Below are 14240 nucleotides of genomic sequence, written 5' to 3'. Positions count from 1 at the left end.
CGAAAAACGCATAAAGATTTGCACTCCTCGAGAAGACAAAAAAAATTGAAAATCGTAAAAATGAAGCATCTCATGCCGCATTTTTGCACCAAGAAAACACATCAAGAAATACATCATATCAGTAAAAAAGATTGGACATATCCTGTCACGAAAGAAGGCGTAATCGCCCTAATGAAAAATTGAACTTGTTTAGTATGTGGGGGAGTGAATATTTCAGCATTTGGAGACCATAGTTTTTTCGGCATCGAGGAACCTTCCAATAATCCCTCTGTCTAGTAGGTCGAGACAAGGTGCTGGGCTCTAAGCATGCTATGGAGGTAAGATTATTATTTCCTTCGTTAAATTCAGTTTTCAAGGACACTAATAAACAATATTCATACATGTTATCAAATCTTAATACTTTGAATTTATTGAACAAAGACGAGGTATGTGCATTACATTTGGCATTTGCTATACAACGTAATGCATTTTTTTTTTTGAAGCGCGAGTAATTTTTGCTTAGCTTGCAGGGTGCCAGTGCCCCACACCAAAAAACCATAGCGTAGCTGTGAACAAAAAAGCGTGTTATAGATAGTTAACATCTGAGTAGTCGGCAGAAATGAATGACATCTCCTAAGCATGCCTAGTGCCTTACTTAGCTTTTTTCTTACAATTTCACTATGGGAATGCCATAACATATGCTCGTGAAAAATTATTCCCAATGCTTTAGCTGTCGAAGAAAAATCAATCGCGGAATCGTTCAGGTATAGCTTTGAAGTAGCTTTGTACGTTGTTCCCTTCGATCGAAACAGAACAGCTTTGGTTTTTAAGCAGTTGATTTGTAGGGAGTTTGCGGTCGACCATGCATACAAGTCACCTGGTGTCGCGTTTGCTGCTGAAATAGTGTCATTTACGTCTACACCTGTGAAAAACAAGGAAGTGTCATCCGCATATATGACATATCGGAATGCCTGGTTTATGTTTATAATGTCGTTGATATAAGTAATGAAAAGTAGTGGCCCAAATATGCTACCTTGAGGTACACCTTGAGCAACTTTTTGCAAGGACGATTGTTCTGGGTATATACTTACACACTGTAGCCTATTGCTCAAATAACTGGCAATTAAATTCAGTGCAGTGCCTCGGATGCCGTAATATGGTAATTTTTGTAAAAGGGTATTGTGATTGATCCGGTTAAAGGCTTTAGAGAAGTCAACAAATATACCTAGTGTAAGTTTCCTGTCCTCTATAGTGCCTAATATAATTTCCTTTTGTCGTAGCAATGCTACCTATGTCGACAGCCCTGACCTAAAACCGTACTGAGCCGGCGTAATTACCCAGTGTTTTGTAAAGAAATTCGATAATCTTATGAATATTAGTTTTTCTATAGGCTTTGAAAACAATGGTAGAACGGATATGGGCCTATAGTTCTTTTAAATCACTTTTGTCTCCCCCCTTAAACAGCACTGTAACTTTTGCATGCTTCACACGTTGTGGGAAAATACCTGTGCCTAAAATGAGGTTGTAAATGTATGTTAAAGGGACGACTAATATATATATAACAAAAGAGATTGGAGCGTTCTTTAAACCGTCAATATCTTCCGATTTACTTTTCTTGAGTTTTTTTGAAAACGCACATGGCCTCATATTCATCTGTTGGGGAAAGATAAAAGGACTAAGCTACTTGTGGGGCGGACATGTAATGTAGTGCAGTGGTGTCACTGACGCTGTCTACCGACGAAGTAAGGTGATTATTAAATTTCTCAGCCAATGCTTGCCCCTGTATGTTCGATCCCCTTCAGTTATCTCTTCTACAGTAAAATTTGCTTTATGTAATGTGGTAATTGAATTTAATTTGCTCCACATCTCCTTAACCCCTGCAACACACTCGAACATGCAAGAATCATAATTGCGCTTCGCTATTTTCGTAAGTTTAGTTAAAATATTTCTATACTTCCTAAACTAATCCAATGTGTCTGGATCGCGATTTTTCAATAGTTGATAAATGCCATTTTTCTAATTAATCATTTTTAACAGCTTCTTTGTGACCCATGGTTTCCGTGAACGTTTCGACTTCTTTATTTCTTTATAGGGAAAATATCGCTTGTAGATACGGGAAATTATCTCCATAAAATTGTCATATGCGGCGTTTGCTGATGAGCACGAGAGCACTGCTTCCCAACTAGTTCTGGAGATTTCGTCTCGAAACTGCGAAAGAGAGTCTTCAGTTATGTCCTGGCACCGAAATTTATAGGTTGGCTTTGATTCAATGTGGCACTTAACAATAACTAGATATATCGGCAAATGATCACTAAGTGTAATGTTAATTGTCCCAGAAAAGAGGCTTTCACGTGGTAAATTTGTAATAAAAAGGTCCAATAACGTGGCGCTGGTTGCTGAAATGCGAGTTGATTCCAGTACTACATTTGACAACAAATAGAATTAAGAAGCACGGAAAATTCCGCTTGTTTTGATGTATTAGAAAGCATTTCAATGTTTAGATCCCCACCTAGAACTAAATTGTACTGATGTACATTAACATAGGAGAATATCGCGTCTAGCTACTGAAAAAAACCATTTAAATTGCCGTCGGGTGGACGGTACACCACAGCGAGAATAAACTTTCCGCATTTCAAACATATTACCTCAATATCTGACGTACACGAAGATAGGTCATCAAAAAGTTCATAATTTACGCCTTGTTTAATAAGCATACATACGCCTCCACCTCTTCCAAGCGATCTGTTCAGGAATATTCCGCTATAACCTTCTAGATGCATGTCATCATTTGCCGAAAACCACGTTTCTGTCAACATAATTACAGAAAAAGAAAACCAAGATCACTAAGAAACATACAGAATTCGTCCTGTTTGCCACTTGCCGCCTGCATATTAAGATGAATAAAAGTTTGAGGTGAGTCGCATCTCTCGACCTTTTCATACCTTAACACTGACGGACTAATGCTACAAGTGCTCATTTTAGTTTATGAGAGGTCAACAGGAAATCGTGCATTGTAAAATCCGAGTTCATTGCGAAAGTAATTTTGCGTTCGAACAACAGTGCAACGACAAAAGCAGCGACAGCTATCCATGTAGAACCAATTTTACAACCCCGAACAGGATAGGCTGCACAAATGAAAAATTGTAACAATAACAAGCTACAACACCACGAGCCTTGGTATATCCTGAGAAAATAGAAGTAAAATAAATTTTTCCAAACAATTTATGCGCGAAAATGCTGTTTTTACATGGTAAAGCAAAGATTTCATGAACCAACAGAGATGCAGTGTCATGAACATGCGCGGTACTTGACCTACTTGGCAACAGAAAATAAGCATGAAATAAGTCACAGATGTTTTCTTTTGCAGCAGCGCCGTAATATTTGTGCCCATAACACAAACCGCCTCTTTCGCTGCACCGATTTCAGGAAGAACTGGTGATTTTGTTTACATCATCACTGTTTTCAATTTTGATCTTTGGTGCGTTATCAGTCTGCCGCGCAAAGATTTTTCCATCGCGCACCCAGACAAACTTCCAACCGCTCTCGCGCTTGCGCGCCGCAGCTTGACCAAGAAGTCGTTTCAATTCTGGGCACAGATGTTCATTTACGGACACCGCTGACCGAGAGTCAATGTCGAGATCAGGCCTACTACGCGCGCACTCCTCAAAAAGGCATCGCGCCTTTGTCTCTGCTCGAACTGCACAACTACATTTTTTTTTTGCTTGGGTTGTGTGCCGTTGGAACCCTGTGTGCTCGTCCGATATCAGTCGCAGCAAGCGGAACGCCCACCTTCTTTCCAATTTTTATGACCATTTCAACTAGATCTTCGGAGGACTCGTACGGAATACCTTTGATTTCGACATTTGCCCTCCGGGAATGCTGCTCAGCCCGAAGTATTCTGTTCTCATGGTCATTTACCTGCCGTGCGAGATCAGAGCACTGCGCCTTTAATTCATCGTTTGAAGCTCTCAGGGCTTGGTTTTTATTCCTAATATGTTCATACTCCTTGTTTGCTGTAGCCAAAAAAGTTTTAATATCCCTTAGTTCCTTGCGAAAGTCTCGCTCGACTGTGTCTTTGAAATCCTTGAACTCCGCCCTAAGTTCACGCTTCAGCTCATCAAAAAGTAATCTGATCTCCTTCGACATCCTTAAAACAAATAGCTATGCCAAAAACACAATTGATACAAATGGCAACAATGACAGCAGCGGCAAGAACAGTGAAAATCAAGAAGTGAACCGATTCCCAACCTGCGTAATAGATGCGCAGAGTCCGTGAGCACACGTGAAGCCGGCTACCGCCCTTGCTGCCAAGTGAAAGAGCAGGCGGTGCGCTCGGTGCTTTTGTAGGGTCCGTACAGATGAGCCAGCGGGCAGAAGGGGCATTGCCGCAGTCGAACTTCCGTAACTTGAAAGGGGATGCTAGCGTAGGAAAGGAACCTTTGCCATCCACGGTGATGAAGTCCGAAACGATAGCGAAGCCACCAGAGCTGGATTGCAGGATAAGGTATGAGCAAAATGCCTGCGTAAAAGATGCGCAGAGTCCGTGAGCACACGTGAAGCCGGCTGCCGCCCTTGCTGCCAAGTCATCCGCGAAACTGTAGCCTTCGCCAAGCTTGTCAAGAATATCAGCAGACGATGCCGACGTGCTGCGTACCTGGCTGCATAGGCGGCATTTCGGCGCGCCACTTTTTCTGTGCTCCCAGCAATGCGACGCTTCGCTCGGCGTGGAACAGAGCGATTCCTTGGGCCGACCGGGAACTCTCTGCGAAATCCACGGCACGCGCTCGTGCTATTGCCCGCGCGGTCGTCGTTGTCTTCCACAGCTGGCTGCGTTGCCGTTCATCATTCCAGCGTAGAATTTCACTTCTGTCGTCGTAATCGGGAGGACGCGTTTGGGGATATGAGCCATTGCTGAAGGGGGTATGAGCCACCCATTGTCTTACGTAGTGGTCAGATTTAATTTTGAAGAAATTTAATTTCGAAGAATCACGAGCGGGCGAAGGCTGATAACCACGCCGCCGAGCGAACTCGAGGCATCCAACGCAAGCGGCAACGGCGGGCTGCGGGCATACCGTCACTGACGTTCTTCTCTCCGTCGCAGCCGATTGTGCGCGTAACCTCATAATTGAGAAATACTTTAATGAACTCTCGGCATCAACCCAGTAATAAACACAGGGACCACACGTTTCAGCTTCGCGGGTTAGCCATCTTCACGGAGTGGAAGAGCCGACATTCTTTTTTTCCTTTTTTTGTGGCTTGTGTGTTCAAAGACTGACCTCATCTCTCTTTTTGTAGCGCTTCTTTGGAGTGGTAAGAAGCTTTGGTGGGGATGAAGATAATACTACAATCACGCACTTTGGCCAGATCTGCAGGCCCCTGAGCCTAAACTGCGGGAAACGTTAAGGGCCCGTACATGGTCAGTCCGCCCGTCCGTTCCGCCCTAGCCCGCCCGCGTGCGGACGCCCAAAAGGCGGATGGTGTCGCAAAATTCGATGCACGTTCAATCCGCACGAGCGGATCGCACGCGCGCTGTTATTGGGCGACGCGGCCGGTTGACAGCTGGCAACCGTTCGGCGGAGCAAAGCTGTTCGAGGTTGGCAACGACCTTTGACAGCACAGGACACTGGCATATTTTTGCAGATGTGGCAGTGGGATTTCAAGTTTCCGCGTCCCGGTGAAAATGCGACTCTTGGCTGCCACATTCTGTTCTGCAGCCGTATATGTTGCATTGGCACCGTCATCCTTCTTCGAAACATTGCACAGTCGTCTTATCTGCGCCACCGTTTACAGATGTATTGCAATCGCATCACGTCGCAGCACGCTATGTATTCTCGGATGATTACTTTCAGTGCGTGCTGCCTATGCTGGTTGAACAAAACCTCTTCAATTATCCAATGTGCAACGTTCTGCGTCACGCGAAATTGATGGTGTCGCCGGAAGCGCGGTGGCGCGGTTTCTGTAGTGCTAGTGGCAGCTTGCAAGAATACGGAACACACGCACATCTCTCGCGTAATGCTTTTGCGTAGGTCGCCGAGACACACCTTTTTACCACTGAGCACGCGTGTGAGGCTCTGAGTACAGGATACGCTTGATCGTGCTTTTTTTTTCACTCTGCCAATTTTATGAGAGTGCTTAAAGCAGTTGGATGCATGGAATGCCTTTTCCTTTTTTACCGATATAAAGGCACCAAAGATGAGGCATGAAACATACACCTTAGAAATTTAATAATTGCTGCTTGTAAACTTTCTAAACATAATATAACCTTAAATGATGTGCTCAGCGATTAATGAAGTTCTCACCGTGTGCAAGAAGGTTGTGCATAAGTGGTTAACTTCATGCAGCAAGGAATTGAAGGTTAAGCAGTGAGTGTGCAATTCACTATGTCTGGCTTAAAGCAATATGTATGTATAGCGGTGACCTTATGCAGATATATGTATACTCATGAGATGTTTCCAAGGGGAGTATTTATTTGAAAGCATATAATTTACATTGCTGATAAGAAAACTTACTTTGAGTGAAATCGAACAATTAAATTCTTTCTTGCCAGCCTGGGTGGCCAATATGTTTTCACCTTACTACTTAACATACCTAATTTAACATTTCAGCAATGTACAAACATTACCAACAGAAGAACTTCACTTTGGCCTAGTTGGTATTTACTGCCATATCATATTGACCGCAAAAAAGACGGGGGCAGAGGGAGAGAACACATAAACAGCACGGGCGGTAACTTTCAACTGTTTTATTCAGGGCAGCCCGTGGGCATATAGGCAAAAAGAACATGCGCAGATCGCAGCAAACAAGAATACACATCAGCTTAGCGTGGCAACCAATTATCAAAAAAATCTATTTCCGATTGAAACAACCTAATGGAGGTATCGCTAACACAGTCTTCGCCTTTCGTTTTTATGTGATAAGCCTCCTTCAGTTCACGTGCAGTCTGGTCATGGCTTTTCCCCAGAATCTTTAACTCCTCAAAAAGAGGTGCACAGCGACAGGCATTGCAGTGCGCAGGTAAGTGCGCCAATTCATCTTTCGTTAACTTTTGTTCACGTTCCCTGGCTCGATCATTTAGGCACCGTCCAGTCTGCCCTATGTAGGACTTGCCACACGCCAGGGGGATTTCGTACACAACTCCTACATTGCATTTTGCATACGGCTTGGTGTGGTTCTTACCACAACCTTGCCTTCCTTTAGTATCACGAGAGGTGCGGGGGCAGAGCCTGAAAAGACAAGGGGGACTCCAAACCTGCCTGCCACCTTCCTTAGGTTGTGAGCGACCCTATGAATATACGGCACTACTTCAGGTCTTATGGCCATAGTAGTCGTCCTCACCCTTGCTTTGCCCCTAGATCCTTTTACCTTCCGCAGGAGGGTTTCCACCACTGGCGTTACCATCGAGTCAGGGAACCCTGCCGTCTTAAAACGGGAAATCTGATTGTCAAAGGCAAGCTGCATCTTGTGCACACACGATTTGCGGAGAGCCGATTCTAAGCAGAGCGATTCTAAGCAGAGGACGGTGCCTAAATGATCGAGCCAGGGAACATGAACAAAAGTTAACGAAAGATGAATTGGCGCACTTACCTGCGCACTGCAATGCCTGTCGCTGTGCACCTCTTTTTGAGGAGATAAAGATTCTGGGGAAAAGCCATGACCAGACTGCACGTGAACTGATGGAGGCTTATCACATAAAAAAGAAAGACAAAGACTGTGTTAGCGATACCTCGATTAGGTTGTTTCAATCGGAAATAGATTTTTTTGATAATTGGTTGCCACGCTAAGCTGATGTGTATTCTTGTTTACTGCGATCTGCGCATGTTCTTTTTGCCTATATATGTGTCACGGATCTCCTCCGGAGAACACTCTGGCCGAAAGAATGGACTAGGCGACAGGTGTACCCACACAGATGCACATTTAATACCACCCACGCGACACGAACAGCAGCACACAAACCTAACAAAACTAACACACAAGATACAAAAACTATCAGTACACACGAACCGGTAACACTGCCACTAGCGTTCTATTGAGAGTGGTTGGCGTTCGTGCTCACGTCTGGTTCGGTGCAGATGTGGCGTGGTGTGGGTCCCGTAGCCGGCGTCGGAGTGGCGTTCGACGTTCGAGGGCTGGCGTCGCTGGAGGCGTCATTGGTTGCGTCGTACACGCTCCCGGTCCAAGCGCCCGTGGAGGTGTGGCCGATGATGTTGGCGTTGGGGCACCACCCGGAAGAGTGGCAACAGCGGTAGAGACACCCCTGGCCGTAGCAGGTGGTAGCGTCCTCCGTGGACTCCCCGGAACGGGCTGAGGAACGGCAGGAAGTCTGCGGTGCAAAGCCGTAGAACGCGAGCTCACCGGAGCGGTAGCCGGCGTCGCTCTGTTCCGGTCGAACCGTCCCTGACCCGCCGAGTCTCCGCTGCTTTCTTCTCCCCCCCTGTCTCTCGCCCCTCCTCGACCTTTTATAGCCTTGTTAGTCCACGTAATCCTTCTCTTCGTCTTCTCCTCTTCTGCACCAATCATCGCTTCCCATCTCACCGGATACTTCTCCACCAAACATCTCTTGTCACCTCACTGAGAACTTCTTTATCTTCTTTCGTCTTCGGTTAATCCACGTCATTCTTAACGCCATCCTCGTCGTCTTCTTGAAACCTTTCTTCGTCTACCATTTTATTTTATCTTCCCTCTTATATGTGACAAGGGCCCCCGCTCTCAAGAGTTTTTCCCTGAAAAACTGCTCACGTCGTCCTCCTCTTCAAGCTATCCAGCCAGCCGACTATCTTCTGTGGCGATTCTGGCCGCAGCACACCACACAGCACAACGCAGATGACCAGCACACACCAAAAGCACACCACTAACACATCACTGCCGTTGTCCATACGGTGTTCTAAACATGTTAATGTCCACAACTTAACTGCGTTTTCAGAACAATGCAATTGTCCACACGGTGTCCTTAATAAACATGTTAATGTCCAAAACGCAGTCCTTTGTATAATCACATAACAACCACAACAACACCAACAACACGATGCATCCCTGAGATACATACCACAGCAGCAACAACAAGATACCTCCCACGGATACCTAGAGCTGCTCAGTTGGCTCTACTCATGAAGTCCGCTCCAACGTTATCTCTGCCTTTAATATATTCCACCTGAAATGCGTATTCTTGTAAGGACAAACTGGACTTACTGGACTACTTACTCTGCTTGTCCTTGCTATGCTTTCCTTTGCTTCCGTGCTTATCCTTGTTGTGGTGTTTCTCCTTGCTTTGTTGCTTTTCTTTACTTTGCATATCCTTGTTGTCTTTCCCCTTGCTGCTCTTTTCCTTGCTGTATCTCTTGGAGCCCCGCTCATTGCTCGACTTCTGCTTATTGCCTTTGTCCGCCTTCTCCTTGCTTCCTTTGCTCACCTTCTCCTTGCTGGACTTAGCCTTGCCAGCCTTATCTTTGCTTCTCGATCTCGAGCTGCCTTCCTTAAAGGAGCCTTTCTTGGCCTTCTTGGATTTGCGCTTGCCTCCCCCTTCCTCTTTGGTGCTCTTGCTGCTCTTGCTGCTTTTGCTTCTCAGCCAGGGACAGAAACCCTTCTTTTTCTTCCTCTCTTTACTATCCTTGCCTTTGCTTTTCTAGTCTTTGCTCTTACTCTTCTTGTTTTTGGACTTGTCTTTGCTCGTGCGCTTCTTGTCTTTGGACTTCTTCTCCTTACCCTCTTTCTTTCTTTCCAAACACTGCGTTGCTCTGCCTGTCGCTTGAGCTCTTGTCTCCACTGCCGACGAGAAAGTGACTGCCCCATCACTCGCCTGAGTTGTCGTGGACTTTTCCTCCTTTGGGTTTTCTTCAACGTCGAGCATCCTCCACTCGGGATCGGGGTCCTCGACACTTCTTGCACCCGTAATGTTTCCCACGATGAGATCTAGATGGGTTGCTCTACGCATTTTGCCACTACCTGCCCAGTATAATATGGCGTGGACACACTGCTGCAGGGTAGGGATATCACTTCGCATACCGTTACTTGGTTCCCGGCGCACATGGGGACAGTGGAGGGAGCCCCGCGTAACCTCAACGAGGTGGCGCACAGGGAGGCACGAGGATTAGTGTGCCGTGTACTCCCTGAAGGGGCTGGATCTCCCGCTCCTGAGTACAGGGACCAACTGTTAACCTACAACGAAATCGCCAAGCACTATTACTTAGGGCGCAGGGCATTCCCGTTGCCACATCCTAAATTAAGTAGGCCGCAGGCGGTTACATTAAGGCTTCTGCAGACACGGACGTACCCTAACCCGGTCATCATGAATAAAATTAATCCGGACTGCGGGGTTTCAGTCTATTGTAGTAAGTGTGGGGGTTTGCTCGATTTACAACACATGCTGTGGCGCTGCTTGGCGTTGGCCGGTGATGGTTCTCGAGGTGAACAGTGGTGGCAGCGAATGCTGCACAGTGAAGTGCTAGCGGACCAACTCAGGGCTGTCCAGAGGGCCCGTGTGATGGCAGAGGGGCTCGGCCTCTCTGTACCGACGTGGGAGCGGCCCGCATCAGTCCCAGACTGATCCCTCAGGACCTCAATAAAGTTCTTCATACCATACCATACTAGAATCCTGGCTTCAGGAAGGTACACTACTGTGCTATCTGCGAGAGTGAGGGTCGACGTTTGCCCTGTAAGCTCCTCGTCCTTCACCAGGCTTCTCCTAACCAAAGGTGTGTTGGCTCCGCTGTCTCTAAGCACCAATACAGGATGGTCCGTTATTTGCCCAACCACTACCGGCATTGCTGCTTTTGACTTGGGTGCTCCATTCACAACCTCATTTCCCAGCGGCATATTCTCTCCTTTCAGCTGTGGAACTTCAGGTGGTGTAACAAGCTCTGCCCGAGAGCCGGCAACGCATGCAGCTTGGTCTTGCCCCAGAGCTATCCGCTCGAATTGTTGCGGATACGCGTCCAAATCATCTCTTTTGTCATCAAAAGGAGCCATCAACTTTCTTGGACAAACCCTGGCCGGCCTAGGAGATTTGGTACCCGCAAAGGAACGCTGATTATCGTCCATGACCCCCTCATATCCTCCTGCGATATGCGCCTGTTTCCACAAAAGGAACTGCTTCTCACGTTCTATCCTTCTTTTCTCCTGCTCTTCTGACTCGCGAGCTCTTCTAGCCTCTCGCTCTTCTGCCTCGCGAGCTCTTCTAGCCTCTCGCTCTTCGGCCTCGCGAGCACTTCTAGCCTCTCGCTTTTCTGCTTCGCGAGCGTCTGCGCGTGCTTGCGCCCTTTCCTCTCTCTGCCTCTTTGCTTCTTCTTTCTTCTCGTCCGAGAGACGCATCGCCTCTTCCTTGCTTAGCCCTAGCTTGAGCGCAAGTTCTGGCGTTTTTGCCAAATCCATGCTTTCTGCCGTCGAGAGATCGGAAAGATCTGAGACAAAGCTAAAAGAAACGAGGAAATGAATCCTGGCAGGCTCGCCACTTGTCTTTGTCACGGATCTCCTCCGGAGAACACTCTGGCCGAAAGAATGGACTAGGCGACAGGTGTACCCACACAGATGCACATTTAATACCACCCACGCGACACGAACAGCAGCACACAAACCTAACAAAACTAACACACAAGATACAAAAACTATCAGTACACACGAACCGGTAACACTGCCACGAGCGTTCTATTGAGAGTGGTTGGCGTTCGTGCTCACGTCTGGTTCGGTGCGGATGTGGCGTGGTGTGGGTCCCGTAGCCGGCGTCGGAGTGGCGTTCGACGTTCGAGGGCTGGCGTCGCTGGAGGCGTCGTTGGTTGCGTCGTACACGCTCCCGGTCCAAGCGCCCGTGGAGGTGTGGCCGATGATGTTGGCGTTGGGGCACCACCCGGAAGGGTGGCAACAGCGGTAGAGACACCCCTGGCCGTAGCAGGTGGTAGCGTCCTCCGTGGACTCCCCGGAACGGGCTCAGGAACGGCAGGGTCTGCGGTGCAAAGCCGTAGAACGCGAGCTCACCGGAGCGGTAGCCGGTGTCGCTCTTTTCCGGTCGTACCGTCCCTGACCCGCCGAGTCTCCGCTGCTTTCTTCTCCCCCCCTGTGTCTCGCCCCTCCTCGCCCTTTTATAGCCTTCTTGTTAGTCCACGTAATCCTTCTCTTCGTCTTCTCCTCTTCTCCACCAATCATCGCTTTCCATCTCGCCGGATACTTCTCCACCAATCATCTCTTGTCACCTCACTGAGAACTTCTTTATCTTCTTTCATCTTTGGTTAATCCACGTCATTCTTAACGCCATCCTCGTCGTCTTCTTGAAACCTTTCTTCATCTACCATTTTATTTTATCTTCCCTCTTATATGTGACAATATGCCCACGGGCTGCCGTGAATAAAACAGTTGAAAGTTACCGCCCGTGCTGTTTATGTGTTCTCTCCCTCTGTCCCCGTCTTTTTTGCGGTCAATATGATATGCAGTAAATACCATTTAGGCCAAAGTGAAGTTCTTCTGAAGCATATATCTCGGACAGATGGCCCCTCTTTCTGTGTTCCATCGTCCGTGGTGTCCCCAAACGAAGAATCCCTCATCAGTTACATCGTGGCGACTACCTGCCGAGCAAGCGGCTTCTGAATCAAGCGCGGCCTGATACCTTTGGAAGTGAGTGCACTGTTCGGGTGTGTCGTTCCGTCGTGGGGGTCACATCAAGCGCCTATGCAAAATTCTCCGCGCTGAGTTGTGGCAGCAAGTTAGACTGCTCAACGATTGGCTTCGCATCATATGCTTTACTAAAGATACAGAATGGCATGCGGAAAAGGATTTGAAGACTGCTAGACGTGCCTCTCATCAGTTGACCGAGTATTACTGGAACAACATGGTTGGACATTTCCTTAGGGCATGGAAGGGCACGAGGGCTAATCAGGGACAAGGAAATAAGCCGCTTGTTCTGGGCGACGCAAGCATCCCAGAAGACGTTACCGCCCTGCTTGCTAAAGGACCGAAGTGCAGCGTCGAGCATCAAATTCCTGCCCATGAACTGGCTGCTCTGAACAGGCGGGTGGCGAAGAAGGCTCCGCAGGATCACCATGACAGGTGCCTGTTGGAAGGTGTTGCCTGTCTTAGCAGGAGTGTCTCGCAAACGGCTTCCAATCGAACTGTATCCGCCATTCATAGGACTTTGACGTTTTGTAAAGACAACGAGCTTGTTCTTTTGGAAGCAGACAAAAAAGGAGGATTTGTTGTGCTCCCGAAGGGCATGTTTGGTGCTAAAGCCTCTGAGGCACTGAAGAAGAATTTTAAACCTATTAGGAACTCTGAAACTAGAGTAAAGAGCAGGGTTATAAGAATGTGCAAGTCTCTTAATCTCGATAAACTAGCTAGGGACGTCAGTAGCGCTCCAGGTGCCGCGCTAAGTGTTTTCTTTACTGCGAAGACGCATAAACCCGGCATCCCTCTCAGGACGATAGTTAGCGAGCGTGGAACGTGGCAGGTTCAAGTTAGCCGCTTCATCTTGAGGAATTTAAAGACGCTTGTTATATCTGACCCCTTTGTAGCCAAAAGCTCTGACGAGGTTGTTGAATTTCTAAGGGCTAACCAGGACATAGGTCCGGCTTTTTCGGTTGATGTAGATCTTTTCTACTCCGTTCCTCAAAGATTTGTTTGTTGCTGTGAGGATGTGTATTGAAGCAAATGGCACCATTCCCTTCCAGAACGCAGCTGGTATTTCGGTGGAAGATTTTTTAACTCTTTTAGAAACTTATCTTAATAGCACTTTTATCAGTTATGACGTACAGTTCTATTTGCAGAAACGTCGAATCTGCATCGGCTCGTGCATTGCGCCGCTTTTGTGTAACATTTTTTTAGCTACCATTGACAAAGCGCTTGATCGGGCATTTGGGGGGGGGGCGTTCTTAAACATTTTAAAAGTTTTTAGGTATATGGATGACTTTTTAATTGTTTTTAACGGGCAAGGAAGTTTAACTTCTTGTGACAGCATTTTAGCCGTTTTTAAACAACTTGGCAAAGGGCTTTCTTTTACTCACGAACTTCCACTCGACAATGCCCTGCGTTTTTTAGACCTACGCATTTCCTTTGCTAAAGGCCACACGTGCTGGCAGTACTTCCCTCGGGCACAGAAGGGCTTGGTGCCATATGATTCCTCCCAGTCAAAGAATGTTAAACGAGGAGTAGCGATGCTCTGCTTAGAATCGGCTCTCCGCAAATCGTGTGTGCACAAGATGCACCTTGCCTTTGACAATCAGATTTCTCGTCTTAAGACGGCAGGGTTCCCTGACTCGATGGTAACGCCAGTGGTGGAAAACCTC

This window comes from Dermacentor variabilis, chromosome 10 (genome assembly GCF_050947875.1).
Source record: "Dermacentor variabilis isolate Ectoservices chromosome 10, ASM5094787v1, whole genome shotgun sequence".
Taxonomy (NCBI): domain Eukaryota; kingdom Metazoa; phylum Arthropoda; class Arachnida; order Ixodida; family Ixodidae; genus Dermacentor; species Dermacentor variabilis.
This window is presented reverse-complemented; position numbering follows the sequence as displayed.